Source organism: Bombus fervidus, chromosome 5 (assembly GCF_041682495.2).
Source record: "Bombus fervidus isolate BK054 chromosome 5, iyBomFerv1, whole genome shotgun sequence".
Lineage (NCBI taxonomy): Eukaryota > Metazoa > Arthropoda > Insecta > Hymenoptera > Apidae > Bombus > Bombus fervidus.
The window spans coordinates 11,904,473-11,920,859 of record NC_091521.1 but is presented as its reverse complement, the minus strand read 5'-3'; the positions used below and the strand labels follow the sequence as shown (position 1 = coordinate 11,920,859).

Here is a 16,387-nt window from a genome sequence, read left to right as displayed (position 1 = left end):
CAAAAAGATGCCAAGAACTGTAATATAATATTTGACACATGATATCATCTTCTATGAAATAAATCAAGTAACATTAAAATGCAGGAAAATTGAAAGAATGAAAAGAGGCAAGTTTAACATTAGAAATGATATTTTCCTCTGATGATCGATTATCCATGATCTATTAATCCATTTCGACTTGATAACGATCTCAACACCACTCGATCAGACCTTCACGCTTTTCTGCTGCTTCACAATGTTTTCGATGAAGTGTCCTGATTATAAACATATTAATAAGACTACTATGTGAAAGAAGAATAATTTATGCATATTCATCCATACTATTACAGTCAATTTTCATATCTTTTTCTCTCTTGCTTCGAGCATTATATAATATAATAGTAGCTTCTATTTCTTTGTATCAAAATATAAATATTGCCTGAATATATATCTTTTATTAAAGTAATTAATAAATATATCGTACATAATGATTATGCAAGTTTCACTTCCTATACGTACGTATTTCCGAGTTAATACTATAACAAGGACTGCAAGGAACTCGTAATACACCTGTTGCAGGTGATTGCTATATGTTTACCATGTACAGAACAAGGATTTTATTCTATTGCATAGTGGTAACATTTGACATATAAAGAAGCTAAAAAGTTACAGGTGTTCTTTCTCGACAATAAGTCGCTTAATGGTTCCACAGCTTGAAAATCGTTTTCAATTAACATATTTTTATATTTATATGTATATTTCTAAATCCCTCAATCCTTATATTTATACTTAGTGATTCTGTTGTATGTGTTACATCAAATATAACATGAATTTTACAAGCAAAATTAAGCATTTCCAATAAAAATAAGCTTATCCTAATCAATATTCTAATTAGAGATTTCTTTATCACATTATCATATTTCACATCTAACTTCCTTTTCTTTTCTTTCTTATCTACATTTAAGTTTGTTTCAGTCATATGCTTTTCTGTTTATTAAAAATACATTATTGTTGTGATATATATAAAATAATAATCTAATCGAAGCATAAAGATAAAACTTAAAAAACATAATTGGCACGCCAAATAAAGATTATATAATATTTACTAATTAACTGGATCCGAATATATTCAATTTTGTATTATTTAATAGTATTTTAATATGATTCTATGAAAATGAAGTGTCCCATTGGAAAATAAGGGTATGTGTCAAGGGTATGTATTTTTCGTAGCCACTATAGATATGTATAATACCGATCTTAGTTATGTCAGTCCTATATGATGATTATTATCTCAATGTAACTAATATTTTGTCATATATTATGATTCTAAAACGTAATCTTAATTTTTTCCAGCAATTCCTTTATAATTGTTGAAATTTTCTAATTTCATTCCCGTTTCATCTACGATTCACTGAAAAAGCATCTATCGATTAAAAATTCCCATGTCGTGGAATTTATTTAAAATTATTGCCACAAAGAAAAATGATCGATATGGGCTAAAACAGCATTCGATGCAAATGTTGAATCTCGTACAAACGGGCACAATTCTATTGGAACCGAACCGAGGCGTGGTGGGGATAGCTGCCCGATACCAGAGGTCTGTTCGCTTTCAGTTCAGTTAGTGCGTGCTAGCGGCTCGTGTCGCGTGTTTTCACTTCACTTCTTCATCCATCGTCATCCTTGACACACGATCTGCCGCTTCGTTCTTCACACGCGTTTTCGTCCATGGTTCTTCCTGTACAATCTTCGAATTCCCCGTTGAATTATCACGGTGCGACGTCGATAAGTGTCAGGGAAGATTCTGTGGTTCTGGGCAATCGATATCGATCCTTGGAACACCGATCGCGGATCCAAAGGTAGGTTCGTTTCTATAGCAGGTGCTCGTCGAGAAACACGTGGACCAGTCGATCGTTCGATAATACCGGCTCTTTCTCTAATACGTCGTGTATATGCCTTATAGTAGTTTACAGAGATTCTTCTGTGATAGATTGACACGATAGAGAAGTTAACCTTAGACTATGATATTTATGCGTTTATAGGAAATCTGTAATCTTAAGCCTCTCGAATTAAATTAAGGATGCAGGAATGCACAGAATACATATAATATGCAAAAATATATAAAATATCTAAAGTACAGTTATATTGCAATATTCACATTAAATACATTGTAGGTTATAATATCAACTAAGAGATACAAATTTCTATTTAAAATCTATTTCTTTAGTTGCATTTACAAAATTACAAAATTGGAATTAAAACTTAAGCTAGAAATTTTAAAGTTCTGATGTGATTTTTATTTGAAAAGTCGAATGGTGTGAAAACTGCCATTGACGATAGAGTTCGCGGTTCCTTCCTGAGATTTTGGAGGGAGATGCTCCAATTGGTCGCCGGTAGCGTGAAAAGTCGCGATATTACTATCGATCAACTTCGATTATTCGAGTTACGTAGTATTGTTGCAAAATTGCGTTTTCGAGGTTTAATGGCCATTTTTATTACCGGGAAGTGTAACGTATTGAGTTGAAATTCGTGGAAAGGATCGTATGTAACGTATATTATTTGTTTGTTGACAATATCTTCGGTAATGAGTGAGATTTCATTGGCGGAATTTTTAAACAGTCGCGGTATCAGTTGAAGGAAACAAATGTAAAGTGTCGATAAACGGAGATTGAAAAAGTAAAAGCGTTCTACATGATATGATAATTTCTTTGCGTAGTAGGAGGTAAGTGGTGGATTGTTTCACACATTGAGCAACTCGATCGACGCGAATTATGTATGCAGTCGTATCAATGATTTTTAAGAATGGTTGTTAAAGTAAACGCACAAAAAAATGGTTAAATTCGAGGCTTCGTTATCACGACGAAACCTTATGTAATATTTATATTTTTCTTTATTTTTAATACACCACGCTAGGCTCAGACGATCATAAATTTTCTTCGTTCCATTGACATTGACAGTCAAAGAGTCGTATCGCTTTTGGCGCGCAAATTTAAGAGCGCGAATATTTGAATTTCTTTAGGTACGCTGTTACATATGTTAGTGTTTTTTTTCTCGACGTAGACTATTCTAAGACATTTTTACACTACATATGTATTACAGTTTATTGCTTGATATTTGTACGATTAAATCTTCGATAGCGAAAGTGGTTATTCTAGAAGGATGACAACTTTTTAGAAAATTCTTTTTCAAGAATCATAAAATATCACAGTTATTTTGGTAAATTCGGGAATTAATAAATATGTTGATTAGGTTATCTCTCTGAAAATAATCGTGTTTCTGTGATGAAACGCGCGAACAATAAGTTTTAGTTATTCTATTTTCGGAATATTAAAATTTTATATTTGCCGGTAACGAATTTTCTCTATGGAAAGATTCAGTTTCATTGCAAATAGACAGAAATGAAAGATAACATAGATAAATAAATGATCGATAAAAAATTAGGAAACTTGTATGTAACTTGCATTCGTATAACAGCGTTTTAAAGCAGCGATTTTTAATATACAAAAATTTCTCTTTCCGTTGCGAATTTTTTTCCACGTGTTTCTCAGCACACAACGTGAATATTACGATGAAATTGGCTTAGTCAATGTTTACGCAGCTCGATTCAACGTAGAAATCCGCAGAAATCCGCAGAAATTCTCATATAGTATTTAAGGCACAATGGAGAACATTTTTAAAGTGTTTCATTCAATATTTTGCATAACGTGTATCTAAGTCATTTCTTTAAACTCGATCTATTTCATTTCAGATTTCTTCCAACAAACTTATTCATTTAATATTCAATGTTTAATTTTTAACTCTCAGCTGATATTGTTAAGTCACAGGCGACTACGATAATTTTGATTAAATTTAGGTTTTTTTTTTAGAGATCTGTAGACAATTTAATTTGAAAATTATATTTTATGCATTTAATTTTAATTGTTATTACACGTCTTAAACGCTACTGGTCGTGTCTATGATATAAAATACCGAATATAAACTAAAATTAAATAATATAGCCGAAACTACCATAAATCACTGAAATAAGAATCAATTATCTATTATCTAATATCTAATATTTAATTTATTCATTGCCTTATCTACCAAGTTCGGTATCTATCGCCAGGTTCACGTTCTCTCGTTCGTTAGTATTTAAATCCCTTGGATTGGGTAATAGAATTTTTATCGCTGTATCATGCCTGCAAGATGTTAGAGACCAAGGTTGCCCGCGAATCGATCGATCTTATTTTCTCTTTTTTATTTAGACGCTTCGTGGTATCCCGAAAAAATAAGGGAGACATTCAACAAGATGGTTGGGTTAAGTCTGTTTTCGTTCGCGTTATTTTCGTGCTGGTATTCCTCGTGCGTACGATGTCTTTGTAAACTCTCATTTTCTTGTGTGTGCTTTTTTCTAAATTTCGCCAACGCCGCAAGTTGTCTGCCACGTTAAAGGAAAGGTCAATGATGATATACGAAACACGAGAGCCAGATAGCTATTTATCGCTCATTCAGTAAAATTTTACATGCACATCGTGACTCGAGAAACTCTGTTTCTTTGGTTTAGACAAATTTCGTCAGTAATTGAATTAAAGTTCAAATAAATAATCCTTTCTTTTTCTTTCGTCTTAATTTTATTTTTGATTTAGATTGGATTATATTTTATTATATTGCGAATGCTTCTATTCGGAATTTTTATTATTTCCTTAAATATTCGTAATTTTCTGCGTATATCGTAGTTGGAGGTTCGAATAATATTCGATAGAAAAATATGTTTCCGTCTTCAAACATAGTTCTGTTTAACGTAATATCTATAATTTTATTTTTCTTAGTTTCAGATATTTTTCTTATCAGAGTTTTCCTATTTTAATTCATTCAGATACACATACCGCTACTCTCCCAACATAGAAAGTTTGATAAAAAGTATATTGATTCGTATTAAAATATTACTTTCAGCTTTCTACTCTGCATTTTATGATTTTTGTGCAATCTCATTTAACAAGTATATCTGTCTCAAGTAATTCTTTCGGATAATGAAATACCTTTGACTTTTCATCAATTATCTATGGTAAAAAGCGCATTAATCTGTAGTAGAAACTTTTTAACCAGTTTTGTTCTAAATTAAACTTGTATTTATTTAAAGAGAAAAATGAATTACTTGCAGTTGCAAAATTGTACTCTTTTTGTTCCATGTACACTCTTCAAATAAGAGTCTAAGATATTTAAGAACCGAATGATTTTAACAGCATCCGGAGTTACCATATCGTCGAATTATTTATGAGAATTTAAATAAATTAATTGTAAAATAACTTCGGAAAGATAAGATTATTCGGCGCCAATTCTAACTTTTCGCTAATAGCGAAACAAACGTTTTATCAGATCCTCGTGTATCATAGGTTACACGAACTTTCTGAAAAGGTTACGCGAAGCAGAACGATATAATATCTCTGTTCACGAGTACAGAATTGCATCAAAATCACATAAATCTCTAATTTTCCCGTCGTCATTTAAAAAAGTCTTATCTACCTCCTGGCTAAAATATTAATTGCATAAATTAAAATTTATTTATATTCCAAAATGAAAAAACGATTACATAAAAATAAGATTCATTTTTTGTTTTCTTTTTCTGTGTCATGTAATGTTTTACATTTCTTATTAATTGCGATATTTTTCGACTGATGTCACGTTGCCGATATCAAAATTATTTAATCAATCAAATGATTAACGAATATATGAATACACGAATAACGCGGAAGATTTTTTCGTTTCTTTTCTTATTTTATTTCTGAATTCGAGCAATTTTGTATATTTTTTCAATACATCAATAACACAAGACTAATATCTATTTTGCCATACTTTAAACATTTTTAAATATCTTTTATAATCGCAGATCTTTTCAATTAATATCATGTTACCAGAAATATTTCTGGTCTACAAGTTTATATTCTTTTATTTGACTTCAACTCTATCGGTTAATATTTATTCGATCAAACACACGAAAGAAACCGAATAAAAGTAGAGGATATTCGCAAAATAGTAGGATTTCCATTCGTTTTTTACTTCATAATGAGCCATCTTCAGATAAATTTGTATACGCATTAAAAAAAAAAGTTGTTTCAAGAATTGGAAATTAATTATTTAAAAAGACAAAAACCATAGCTGATCCTGTCGTTTTACGAACAGGTTCGTTCCGTAAAAATCACTATTCCTCTTTCTCCGTCTCGTAAATTTTCTTTTCGTTTCGGCGACACTGCTTGTAAATTAGTTGCATTCTCATGCATGAACATCGAAGGCCGTAAATAAAGGTTAAACGAGCTTCGCGGCTTCTTATAATCGAGCACCGAACTTAATTAAAAATCGATAATAACAGGCGGAAGTTGGCCGCCGCGTTTTCAAAAGAGAAATCACGTGTCATTTTGTCACATTCCAGTTTCTTTATCTTTTTTCCTTGCACTCGATAAACAAGTTGTCAATGAGTAATCCTCCTGTTTCTCTGAAAATAGTTTCGATCGACTTTTACGGACGTTCGGATACTCTGGAAACTGTCTTCTTTTTAGTATTTAAAAGATATTCAAGAAAAATAAAATTATTTCCTTCATATCCACCAGAAGTGAATAAATTTTTACATTGAAACTCAAGTCCTATTATTGTAACGAAATTTAAGCTACAATTGTTGAACAATTATTGCTTCATTTACGTCCAAATCTCACTCTTTTTAAGACGTGGAAACGCAAATTTTACAAAATTTTCTTACGTTTCCTACTAAGATTTGCTGAATCTATCAAATGCAGGAATTTGGATAATGATACTTACATTAGGAGAATAAAAATTACCATTTCTTGGTTTCTCTACTTTCTTTACTCTTCGCATAGTCATATTCCCAAAATATTTATGAAGAAAAACTGCAAGTAGAATATTCGGTTAAAATTTTACTGAAATTGTTTCAGTAAGTTGGAAAAGTCACGAAATTCCGGACTGTTCTACAAGAATACAGACTACAAGTTAACAAGTCCTCTAATTTTCCCAGTACACAGTTTCACTAAGTAAATTATTCTCAAATTAAAGGAAGCTTCTATCTTATAAGTATAACGGATTGTTAATTAGATTTTCAACGAATACCATAAATGATACAAATTCGATTGGAAGAGTGTTGTGATTTATAACAGGAACTTTGATTAAAAAAGTACAATTTGTCCAGCGGTGATATTTATGAATGCCGATAAATTACATATAGGCGACTCAATTTTCTTGTAATTTGTTTCACGTCGAATGCAACGCCGTGTCCCGTGCTTCGAAAATTTTTTCTAAAACGAAGGATAACAAGTCTTTCACGTTCCCTTATAAGATCGATCGATAAAACATTATCTGCAATGATTATCTTCCGACCTGTTGGTCGCGTGAATTTATGCGCGGATGTTCTTAAGATAAACGGAAAAATATGCGAAGCATCGGCAAATAAATTCGGGATAAGCGTAGTTATTTTGAAACCAGCTTTGGTTTTCACCGTCCTTTAAACCCATCTCCACTTCCTGGTAATTCTTGATTGTTTTGCCTCTCATTCATTGCTGTTACTGCAATTCCAGTCTTCTCCCCAGACATTTATTTTCAGTTCGCAATATCCTACATACGCTAAGTCACGAAATTATTTCTTATATTGTTCACTTTACGAGCGATTAATGTTTATTTAGAACAAACAAATGCAATCTTTTCAACGGACATATATATCGATCTTTATTGAGAAACAGCAGTTTACTGTGTTGCGAATATTTTATTTATTGAAATTGTAGTTCAACTGCCGCTATATTTTCGTTGATCCGATAAGAGAAAATTTGATAGAATCGAAGGAAGATTTAAAAAAGGAGAAAATCGTCTATCAGAAAACTTAATTATGATTAATAATAATTTACGATTAATTTACGAATATGGAATGAAATTTTCGACGGTTAAACTTCACTTAATGTTTTTTTCTCCGTGTGTACGAGATATAAAAGTTGCGAAGTGCAAAAATGAGTTAACGTAAAATCTTGGAAAACGCAGCGGCGTGCGAATTCGATGCACTGTGTGCCGGTTCTCCGGTTCCTCAGGTTGGATCATGGTGTTTCGACACTACGCGACGAGAGAGGCCTTCGTAAGCAACGAGACCTACTCGTCCGAACGTCGCGATTTTGCATTCCGAAGCATTGCGAAGTAACGTGACACTCTGTCGCCGATCTAAGATCCGAACGTGTCCGTTCTGAATTCGTTAATATCATCTAGCAAGACGATTCGTGATCGGTGTTCCTTCTGTTCCTTCCTCTTCCTCCATTGCAAACGATCCTACAGCACTGTGCAAAAGTCTGACATCATTTGGATATGTTACAGGTTTTGCATGGTGTAATTTCACCTGAGTTCCATTTATTAGAATCCCATTTTTTTTATTAAATATATTTTAGTTATAATATAATATAATATAATATAATAGAATTTCGTTTAAAGAAATCTAAAGTCTGTTTGTTCGACTGAAATTTTAATTAGTTTAATTAAGTATTTTTAGTATATGAATATACACGTAATGTAATATAAATATATAAACATAATCCATATTGAAACAAAATTCTATTTGTTGTCTGACTAAATGAACTTCTGCCGGTTCAATCTACTTACGGTGATTTGCCAAGGTATTTCAACGTTTGCCATAGAAAACTGTTACGAATATGTCGTGTGTGTTACAAAGAATTTCTTAATATTTCACTGTTAGCGTAATGAGACCTAACTATTTTAATTATATCTCGTAATAGCTATACGTCGTATACGTAGACTATAATAAAATTTCAATCAAGGTGTTTACATAGAAGTTACAAGATACGTATCTCAATATGAATCATATTCGAATGAAAATGATTTTCTTATCTATCTAACTATTGTTTCAAATTACGAGGATAGGAGAAATGTATCCGTATATAATTTCAAAGTTATGGTAAACCGTAAGAGATTTATCATAAATGGACAACTGCATATTAATAATAAATAGTTGTTGATTAATTAGCAAAGAAATGTCCCTAGAATTAAAATTGAAATCGAAGTATAATTCACAGATCTTGATGACAGTTTAATCTGGCGCCAGGGTCAACGCACGATAAGGGAACAGTACGATATCTAAGAGAGCTTGTGTATTAAGGTCCAGACCGGTGTCTTGGCTATTTTTAAAGTTCCTCGCTACGGTAGTATGATGCGCGTTACTGTCTTTTTATGTATCCTTTTTCAGTTGAGAAAAAGATATACGTAATTGACATTGAAAACGATTACAAATAATTTCGTAATACGTGTCGTTAACGCCACCTCTTCAGTACCAAAAAATCTTCGAATCCAAGTTAATTATACGAATAATCATTTTTGGTAGCAAATAAAATTTATTGTCCTTATTTCCGTAATTTCGAACATATTTAAAATAATAATTTTTGTTAGTCCGTTCTGTGTAAATATTCAGCGATGTATAAAAATAGCACACTGACTGGATTAAATCATCCAGACGTAACTCCAGACGCAAAACTATGTAGACACATAAAGGAAAGGAAAAAATTTCTATTAATATTTATATGTTCAAATAATCTCTTCTTGTAACTATGCTTATGCCATTTCTTTGAAAAGACTCGAGGAAGTTTATTACCATCTTTAACGTTTTCTTTGAAAACATGTTATGAAATTAAAAATTATTAAAACTAAGTCAAGATTGTAATAAAAGAGATAGATAGATAGATAGATAGAGAGAGAGTTTATATGTTTTATATATTTATTTATTTATTTATTTATTTATTTATTTTGATATTGATAAATTAATTTTTCTTTAACAATTAGTTAAATATTCTTTTATCCTAATGTAGACACAACGATATATGCTTTATGTTACTGTCTTTTGCAATCACGGGATGTTTCGTCTTGTAACTGGACAGGATCGCCTTTTTGCATACTATTCGAGAAAATGTCGAACGGTGCCAGGTCAGAATTCCTCCAAGGTCAGACTGTTGGGCGCTTCTTTCAATTGAGAATGATCAAGAGGCGCAATGTCCATGGAAAATTTCGTATGCATCGAGATAAGTAGCTTGTAGCTAGCTGTAGAAATTCTCACGCACTTTTAATTATAAATAATACTATTGCCAATAAGTAACTCGAAGGTATTCAAATTGAAGATTATAGTGAAGATGCTCATTACGATAGGATTTAATAGGAAATAACGTATGACGATAGAATAAGAATAATAATTGTTAATTATAATGAAATTAAAATAAAATAATAATAGTTTAATGATAGTAATCCTTCCACTGTTACTAATATAATGATCTAATAACGATTTATTCATTAATAACGATCTAACAATAAGTTTGCATTTTTAATCAAGATATTTCCGTAGAAAAGGAAACGTAATTTTCTCCAAATTTCTTCATTGAATTTCCAAGAATCAACATCACGTGTTTGTCCAAAAAATCTTTGTCGTAAATTCGAAAGAAAATTATTTCCCTGAATTTTCCACTGGTTAGAAGTATTATTCTGGCCGTGTTTACTCCAGACAGCGGATCGCGAAAAACAGACGTGGCACGTTCGAATTTTATTCGTGGCGACGGCATGCGAATTGAAATTTAATGAACGCCTGTCGTTTGAGGAACATTGAATGATACTCGAGCGGATCGCGAAAAGAAAGCTCGTGGACCGCGCGTGTAAGATTTAAGTTGTGACGTGTGCGCGTGTTCGCGCGACGCCGATATTTATGAGACTCGCTTCACTCGCGAATTTGCCTAAGCGATTTTCTTATGCTTCGTTTAGAAATGGGCGTGCAAACAGCTATTATAAACGAGCGAGTCGTTTTCAATCTCAGTATTTGATGCTGCTACTATTACACGAACCATTAACATCTTCCTGAATCGAATTCTATTCGGGTTGAGAAAGAAATTTGTATTTTATCGATAAAATCAGTGGAATGCGGATTTTTATGCATTTATGGGGAATTGAAAGTTGCAAGAATGCACATAATGTGTAAAAGTAGGTAAAATATTTAAATTGTAGCGATTATCATAATATTTAGTAAGTAAAACAAACATCTACCTTGAGCCTTCTGTTTTTTTTTTTTTTTTTTTTTTTTTTTTAGTTGTGCTCGTGAAAATTTAAATTTGCATCATAAATTGTTCTAGAAAATTTATATGTACAGATATATTCGTGTGTTAAAAATTGGCCTATTAAAATACGAAAACATTGGAATTTTTTAAATCAAATAACGCAAGTTCTCGTATACAGTCGTCAGACTATTTAAAAGAAAAAAAAGAAAAAACGTTCATACATCGTGTAACATACAGGATTTTTATTATCTTGTAAAATAATTACACGCAATAAAATCCTCATATGCAAAGTGTCGATAATTCTCGATACACTGGCAATAATCGATGGAAGCTGATTAAGTCACAGTCATAAATCGAAGTTGTTAGTTGAATATTAATGAAGATCAGATATGTACAACTAATAATACATTCTATAAACGATTGCGATCGCTTCCAGACGAGTTTATAAAGGTAGAAACAATGTCTGTTATGCGGAACTTTGAAGAATAAACTTTGAAAGTGCAACGACTCGATACAAGTTGGCGCAAATTGCAGAAGCATCACGTTACAAACGGATAAGTGATTGACTGAAAATACCACAGGCATCAGATACATCCTCATAAATTCTCCCACCACATTCCTTTATGTAAATTCCAGTTAAGAGAATACGAATGGTATACGTTGGATGTGGCCAATCTTTGAATCGATAAGGAAACTATATTCGTCTCATATTTTCTACTAATTTTCATATCTTGTCAGAATCGATCGCGAATAGTAGGAACTTCAACAGCAATGAAAAGTCATCAATTTCATTTAAAGAAAAACACGTTTAAATTATAAGGGAAATTGAAAGGAAATTCTTAGTTATTAAATTGTTGGATTTTTTACTTAATTTCTGTGATATGTTGCGGATGATTTTCATTTTTACGTTATTGTTTTATGTCATTATCGTAGCGAGAGTTACATTAGGGAGAGATAGTATGATCTTTGGGTAATCCTTATTATAGTTCGAAGATATTTAGCTCTGTAAAATCGAGTTTCCTAGCTTTGAAATTTTTAAGCTGACGAATTTTCATTTCAGAATTACCAAAGTTTCCATTCTTCTTTCAAATTTCTCAATTTTTTAATTCTAAGATTCGAATTGTTCGACCTAGAAATATTTTAACTTTCGATCTTCCCTACTTTGCAGTTTCCCAACTCCGAGGAGTTCCATATTTCGAATTTCGAATTTCCCGAAATTCTCGCATTTTGCTTAATTTTATCTGCATTGCACGTGAAACTTGTCTACATCACTTGAAAACTATTTGAATAGTTTCAAGCTCACTCTACTTCCAGGATAATCATAATAATTTCTAACTAACCATAATACCATAAATAGACACGCGTTTACGTTCACCAACGTATCTTCTCCTCTTTTCTCCGATCCAAAATGCGAAAAAAATGTAAAAGACGATTATCCCGAAAAGCCATAAAATTAGCGTGAAACATTTCGCAAGTATAATATCCGATAGTAATCGACACGCGTGCACGCGTTCGCGAGAAACTAACTCGTGTGTCAGCACGTTAGCCAGCAGACAGAAATTCGCAGACAAAGATTGATCGATCGATGGATCGGACTAGGAAAGGTACGCGACAAGAATAGTTTGACCCAGACCTTAAGTGACTGGCGAGGTCAGCAGCCGACGTCGAGCGCCGCTTTTATATTTCACTCGGCGACGTCGTCGTCGTTCCTCTTGGCCGCAGACTCGGCACACCGCCTCTATAATGCTTCTCTCTAGCTTTCATTACCGTGGTGCGAGTTTATGTTGCTCGAAGATACCAGACTGTGGTCAACTACCTTTTACAAATATCTTGACATTTTGATCCATTTGTACGTAACAGTATTTAAATTTCACCGAAAGACTATGCAAATTAATGATGAATTAATAATAGAAAGTTACAGCAGACACACACGATAAAGCATATTTTCAATCTTTTTATCAGGGAACAATATTATGGTTCGTTTTACATATCGGATGTATGGGAATTTTTAAAATTTATTAAGACGTTAATTAATTCTATATTACCAAAATTCTTCTGTTTGCCCTGTTTTAGATAATCTTGTTCGGTTGTAAAATTAGATACATAATTTTCATATTTTTCTGATTATTTCGAAATCACCGGTAAAATGAAGTACCTTAACGTAAATTCTTTGTGGATCATTCACGAATTTCTCAACATTTTCGTTCTTTCTTGTTCTTCGATTTGTTTTCTTCGATTCATTTAATTTCTATTTTTCTTCTGAATTATTATACTGTTTTACCTTTAATTTCTGTAGTGCACTTTTTTTACGAACCGTTTCACTGCTTGATCTTCGATATGTTCATTTAATTAATAACTCAGAAATTGAATTAATTAAATAAGAGATGAAATAAAACTGCAGTCCCTGGAGGTTTGATAGTGGCGTATACCAGCTTTATTACCATATATTGTCTTTTAAAAACTAATTTAATCGCGTCTCGATACTCCACCGCACATAAATAATAAAATCATTGCAGTTTGATTTATCTGTAATTTTCCAATTGAAATAAATCTTATCAGATATATGCAAATGCCTTTTGTATACTTTTAAATGGTAGTGTAGTTAGCCACTATGTTGCACGCAGACCGCAAAAGTATACACTTTTCATTGCTTTTATACCGTTCGTTGTAATGTTCGATTTTCTACCACAGCAAAGGGAACTCTGTGGTCGGTTGGTTTACGAAGGTTCGTTAGAATCGCGTAGAATTGGCCTGAGTTAGAGGCACGACGAAAAGGTCCTTGAAGATTTAAGTTGGCGATTGTTAGGTCTGTCCACGGTTCGTCTTTGAATAATCCACTCTTGGATCCTTGATCGATGATGTTTTCTTTGAACGATAAATGCTAATGAATGCTCGCGAGATTTATTAATTCTCCGTGTGTACTGTGAAAACTTAAGTTTCATTGGAAGTTCGACTATTTTGTTTTTCAAGGTATTGTGTTTGCTAACGAGTAACATTACTTTCTAAGTATAGGTATTGAAGTACATACACACACACATATATATATATATATATATTGATACTTGCTTGATATTTTGCAATTTGGTGCATTAATTTATGTAGAATATAATTCAGAGTTTGTTAATTATATAAAACATAGATATAGCGATTAATGCGCGCGTTAATTTTCTCGAAACTATAACTCGCTTTTGATTCACATAATTTTATGGAACATCTTAATAATTGTAGTCAAACAATTCATCCTCGTTTATCACAATTTTCTGTCGAAATACGCCGATCGTTTAACTTATAAACAATTAAGTCTGCAAGATTCTCGAACGCTTTTTTAAATGCTTGTTCCTCGAAAATTTCACATTCTTTGTGAGTTTGTGATTTTTATGAGTATCTTCTTCTATGTGGATACGTTTAGTAAATCAAACGCTTCGTACGAAATACGATTCTTTCTTCTTCCACGAACAAAATTAGACTATAAAGTCATACGAAACATTAATCCATCACACTCTAGAATTCTAAAGTAATTTATCGCGACAAGCCTACAAATCCATCGACGAATACTAAAATCCTCGAGAAACAAAAACCAGACCGTTTTACAATTAAGCAGAGCCGAGCAGTAGATTTGGACAACCGTTCGATGAAACGCATGAAAGAAATCGTTGAGCGCTATTTATACCCCGTCTGACTTGGTCTAATTACCGATACTCGCTTCCGGTCGTCGACAGACCAAACTAAATCCTCGCTTAGCTTCCGATAGACTGCGAGAAGCCTAATTCAACTGCATGAAATAAACATCAAAGAAATGAAAAAAAAAAAACGAGATCTCATTTTCGAGTGAGAACTTTACAAGCGTATTAGATTAGATTTAAATTGAATATTCATATGAACAGTTAGAATTAGGAATTCCAATTCTCGAAATTTAGTTTTCAAGCCTCAAAATAAGAAAAATATTTGTAAATACCAAATACAATATTTTTTAATAAAATGTCTTTTTATTAATTTCTATATTTCACTCTGATAGTATCAAATTTTCGAAATCGTGCGAAACTACTATTAAACGATACGAAATATATTACAGTGAGATGTAATTAATGGGCATAGAAGTGTAACAATAAATGCAATGTTTTACAAATACTTTTCACAGCCACGTGTATATCATGAAAAGCTCAAACTTTTAATTCGTGTTGGTTGAAATCGGTGATTTGCCAGGGTAAGATCTTTGTTTCTCTGTTTCTCATTGCTTGATCCTTTTTTCTCTGCTCGCTTCTGCGATCCTCGTGGCTGCTCGCCGTAAATTAAAGCTCAAGGGCTACCACGTTTGAAACCGTACCGCCAATCGCGATTCAACGGAAAACGACCTCGTTCGCGCACCAAGTGAGAAATAATTTTGACGTTATTTTTACCAAACACTTTCTTGTGGTTTTGGAAGCTGAAAGAGGAACTAGAATTTTAGACTCCCGTCACGTGTTTGTAGATTCAAGTGAGGAAGTTATGGCAGCAGCATTATGCCGAATGGTGTTACGCCCGTTTGTGTGTTAATGCTGGTGATTACGTTACCCGAATGGTTAGGATGGTTATGTAGAGCGAATCACGGAAACGTCTCCATGTGATCGACGAGGAAAGTGTTTTAGAAAAAAACTTGCTTCCAGCAGACACATTTGAGCGAAGAAGTTTTATATCATTAGGTGTAGTAGAATGAGAAAGTAGAAGTTTTACTTGGTATATCCAGGTTTTATTTTTGTATCTCTAGACCTTCAAATTAATAAATTTTCCAACATTCCAATTCTCGAATTCTGTAAATTTTGGAATTTTCCAACTTTCGAATCCGCAAATTCTCGAATCTTGTAAGTTTTAGATTATCAAACTTTCGAAATTTGAACTTCTGTATATTCGATTCTTCATTATTCTAAATCTCAAATTCTTAGATTCTCAAATTTTCGTTTACTTGAGAATTTGTTGTCCCTCAGTTTTCGAATTTCCTAGCTTGAAATTTTCAACGTTCCAAATTTTCAACTGGCAAATTTTCTATTTTCGAGCTTTCCACGTCTAGAATTTATAATTCGCAAACTTTCTCTCGAATTTCGCAATGATCACGTACTTTGAAATTTCCGAATTTTCCATCTCTAGACTCTCTAGTTTATCAATTTCCAAGTTTTCTAGTCGTCCGCGTCTACAGTTTTCACATCTCGCACTTTCCAGCTCTTAAACGTAAAATCTCCCGATATTTCTAGTCTCCAAATTTTTCAAGAAATTCCCGAGCTTTCTCTCGGTTTCACCAAATCCTATTTCTCCGCGCGTTCTCTGTTCTCTCATATGCCACAGACCTCGAGCAAACAACAAAAATAACATTTTTC

General features: G+C 32.7%; 1 protein-coding gene across 3 annotated transcripts in view; it reads left to right on the top strand.

Moving 5' to 3' along the window:
- The first annotated feature begins 1,601 nt into the window (after nucleotides 1-1,601).
- The window catches only part of LOC139987840 (A disintegrin and metalloproteinase with thrombospondin motifs 15), a 174,673-nt gene continuing 159,887 nt past the window's right edge, over nucleotides 1,602-16,387 (top strand). For all 3 annotated transcript variants that reach the window (XM_072004571.1, XM_072004573.1, XM_072004570.1), the window contains exon 1: nucleotides 1,602-1,835. The gene's annotated coding sequence lies outside the window, so the exon portion shown is untranslated. The remainder of the gene's footprint in view (nucleotides 1,836-16,387) is intronic.